The sequence below is a fragment of the Lutjanus erythropterus genome, chromosome 3 (assembly GCF_056507025.1).
Source record: "Lutjanus erythropterus isolate fLutEry1 chromosome 3, fLutEry1.hap2, whole genome shotgun sequence".
NCBI lineage: Eukaryota > Metazoa > Chordata > Actinopteri > Lutjaniformes > Lutjanidae > Lutjanus > Lutjanus erythropterus.
Window position 1 is genome coordinate 20,582,322 of NC_139319.1, and position 4,551 is coordinate 20,586,872.

Here is a 4,551-nt window from a genome sequence, read left to right on the forward strand (position 1 = left end):
ATATTTACAAGTCCAAACAAAGACAAAGGTTAGTGATGTGTGACTTTTTTTTTGTTTACAATAAAACAAAGGCACACAATAGGCATAAAGAAACAAGTACCCTTACACAAAACAGTTAAAAGGAAGACAGGGGATCCTTAGGGATGCACCAAAATCTGAATATGTTATTTGGGAAAGCACAAATGATGCAATGGAAACAGATATTTCTTCCATTCAGCATTGCTCAATATTATTTGGAAAAAAGTCAGCTCCATGGTTACCTCAGCATAGTTAAAAAAAAAGGTTTCATCTGCCTTGATCAGTGACTGATTTCCTGCACCATGATTATTCCCTTCAACTGAATGATACTTGAATATTAAATAATTTTGATGCTTTGTAGGCACAACAATTATATTGCCAGTGAAAAAATGGCAGATTTAACAAGACCTCTGCTGTAAACAATACCCACTTCTTGTCTTCTATCAGAATACAGATACAGAGACAGATAATTTTGTTGGTTGAACAGATTTGATGTCTCTTTGCACCTCTACAGAACTCTAAAGAACAGTCCAAAAATGTTTTATTATACTGAGAACAGTGACAATTTTGGTCACTATAATCATGATATGAAATTTTCATACCTAGTTTCAGCTCCAGGATATACTTTTTTTTTTTTTTTAAATGTTGCCATTGGTGACTTCTGACAAGAGTCGTGTTTCAAGTAGGATCTTTTTCAAGCAGTCATCCCTGCTGTTTTTGCAAGAGGTTTCTTTTCCTCGTAGCGAGTAGTTTAGTTTTCTTGACCTGTATGTGTTGTGTTCTGAGTGGGCTGGAATGCCAAAACAGTTTCCTTAAGAAGCTGTGCCTTATGTCTTATTTTCCTTTTGCTCTTATTGCACTATAAATGTTTCTACGGCACTGTGTAGGACACCGGAAGGGAAGGTAAATATTTAACTGTGGCAATCTTATCACTTGCGTTCCTTACTGCTGCAAAATTCCTGCGGCCTTAGAGCTTATACAGTTGGAATCACTGTATTCCAGATGCACATACACGTTTTCCTCATTCCTGATAAAAGCTCTTCTTGTGTCCATATTAAAAGTGAAAATAAGAGTACGGACACAGAGATCTTGCAGGACAGGAAAATATAGTGAAGACCGTACACTGGAATTTCTATGTGACTGTGTGTGAGAGAACAAGGACAGATGTTGGGAGGTTACATTTGGAACCAAAATGCAAAGTAACATGGAGCGGAAACAGAACTGTTCAGACGTCTCTCGCATCAAATGATGAAACATCTCCTGGCCCCTCATCCCCTGACTCTTGGTCTCAAGTATTTCCTGCTGATGCTGCTGTGGCAACGGTGTCCAAGGACAACACATTTTCCTGGATCTCCACTGGAAGAGTCGATGCCAGCGCAGCATATGTTCAGCAGAATTCTGGGTGGGGGGAGGCAGTACGTCACTTCTCTGGCCCTTGCAGGGACTGGTCTGTGCTCAAAAATCATTGCTCATAAACAACAAGACAAGGATAAATATTATGTGTCTCTGGCCTCAGATGCTTTAAAGATTCAAGCTGTTAGAAAATGGCAAGGTTTGGAGGATATGATGCATTCCAAAAGGCAAATAATTTGGAGTGTCGACATTGCACATACTTTTTTTTTTTTTCAAAAATGGATAAGAGGGGTGGTGACAAATGACTCACTTTTCAGTTTCACAATAGTTTCTTTGTGAATCACTGACAGTTGCTCTTTCATTCATGCACAGTATCTCAAGAAAAGCATTGTAGCTTTATAACCACAAATCTGAAATTGAGTTTTGATTTAAAAAGGTCAAAATCAAGGGCAACATCTGCTTGGAAAACTGATTTAAGTAGACAGGATAGTTGCATGTTTGTAGTATCAGCCTGTCAAGCATTTACCATATTTAATGCTTATGTGTATCTGTTGGTATGGTCGTTTGCTTTCCTTCACAACATTTAAGGCGGCAAGGTGGCTAAAGGGTTATGGGGCATTTGCTTGACTCGGATAAGATCCAGCTTTTGTTTCTACTTTGCTCTGCCTTGATCCATATGGAACTGTCTCTTTGAGATGCAGGTAGATCGCCTGAGCAAGACAGCAGACTACAGCTTAACCGACTGCATGGTGAAAAGTAACAGACGTAAACATGTATGTCATGTTTATGTTCTAAATTAGGCCACTTCTTGACTTTTGGTCAGAATGTCTGAGTGTGAGTAGTTGCAGATGGATACAATCCAACCAGCACCCCATGGATTGAAAGCTTAGATGCATCAGTTATCTTTTTATGATTTCATCATAGCCCTCAGAATCTGAATCAGTTTGGACTGTGACGTGCTAAGAGACTGCCACCTCTGCTTATTCAGATGTCAAGCCATTTGTGAATGCTGTGGAAACTGGCAGGACCCAGGGTCACACAACCGCCTCTCTACCATGAAGGCCTGAAAATGGACTACAGGTCACATTCAAGACACAAGACTCAAGGTTACTGTTTACATGAAAAGAGAGAGACGAGATGGGAGTTTCCTGCAGGATTGAAGATCCAGGATGTCTAGAATCAGGCACTGACAGCCAGAGGAGGAAGAAGGAGGAAAGAGTTCCCTTTAAAATTGTGATTGCTTTGCAGTGAGTTTCAATCTCTGCTTGTCCAGGGTGAGGTAACAAGAGATAAGAAGAAAATGAAAAGATACACTGTTTTTCAGAGGTGGGATTTTTTTTTTTGGTCATTTAAGTCTTGTCTTTGTCTTGTTTCTTGTCATGTTTTTGTCTTGTTTTTCAGTGTTGTGAAGATCTTGTTTGTAATTGGCTGTTTATATAAGTATTCTATTTTCTAATAAGCCTGTATGTAGTAGGTATATTGATATCAAGAGTCCTAAACACAGGACAAGGGCTTTTCCAAATACTTCCATCCATCCATTTTCTGTAACTGCGGGGGGGGCTGGAGCCTATCCCAGCTGACATACTTATAAATGGTATATCATATTTACAAGCAGCGGCACAAAAAATGACATTCCAAGTGGTCTTAAAGGAGCAATATGTAAGAATTTTATTTTGAAACATTCACGAATTAACAAATCAAAAGAATATGAAGAACTACAGTTTTGTCATCATGTTAACGATGTGTATGTATTGGGTTGCAGTGATACCTATTGATATTAGCACATTAGCATGCTAACCAGATAGCTTTGGCCTGTTCAGTCTCATAACACCAGTTTTTACTCCAAGAGGCAATAGTGTGTCACTGTAGTGTCTAGTCTGCCGTTAGTACAACAACAACAAGGTGGTTTTCTTGCCAGCCTTGGCTCCTGTCACCCCATGATTGACCCCACCGTAATGCAAGCTCAGGTTTCTGGAGGTGGGTGCTAACTGATGGCCAACCTCCCTCTCACTCCTCTCTTGTTTCACACCTCTCCTGATACTGATGTGTCTTTGTTGACCCCAGAGTTGTCTCCTGGTTGGCTCTGCTATATAAGTCACTTTGATACTGTATTCCCTGTTGTCAAACTAGCTTCCGTTGGTCTTGGAGACTATGTTTATTCCTGGTTTGGCCGTGGTCACTGTGAGGTTGCTGAGCCCAGTTATATGTCCCACACACTCCACCCTGGTTCAGGTGCCCATTCCAGCGCCGCTCCCCACCAGCATTCACTCCTGGGTCCACCTGCCACAGGCCTCACAGTCATCTCCTCTTGGCGGTCCAAAACTCCTGTGTTAGCGGTGTAAAGACCAACAATCCCTCAGAACACGGGTCAGCTAGCAACAGCTAGCTGCATGGCTAACTGAGCTAATGGCAGCTACAGTTAGCAGCGGTTAACAGTTACTCTGGTCCCTTTTTGATTGGTGTATGAATTCAACAGGTGACTAATTCATACATATTGCACCTTTAACAGATAACGATGTTTCTCTCCAGTGGGTGGTACCTTGATTTTGTATTTACAGTATTGTAAGTGCCTATGTGCACTACTGTCATCCCTAATAGGTTTGGTCAAATGCTTTTCAACACAAATAGATCGACTGATGCAGGATGTTTGCTTTCTGGTAAGAACAGTGACATCGAAAATGGTAATGTCCCCTCCGCTGTGACACTGCTGATCTTCAAGGCCTTTTAACCCTGCCTGAGTTCTAATATAAAAACAAAGAACAGATGGTGCAAAGTGAACACCAGTGGCACTTAGTGTTAAAGTCAGTATTTTCCATTTTCATCATAAAAATATAAGGCCCAGATGACAATTTGACTGATTTTACACACCAAGCAACATGTTAAAGTAAACAGACATACATAAACACAACCACCCACACACATACAGTATATAACATGCTCTCCTTTCTCATATGCACACACACACACACACACACACACACACACACACACACACACACACACACACACACACACACACACACACACACACACACACAGATCCTCTCTCAAGAAGATTAGATTATTTTAGCCTGGAGATTGTTATGGTCTGTATCCTCAATAACTTGTACTTCCTGTTCCCACGGTTAACAGTCAGACTAAAACCCATGATCAGCAGCCAAGGCCCCCTTGGTTTCTCCC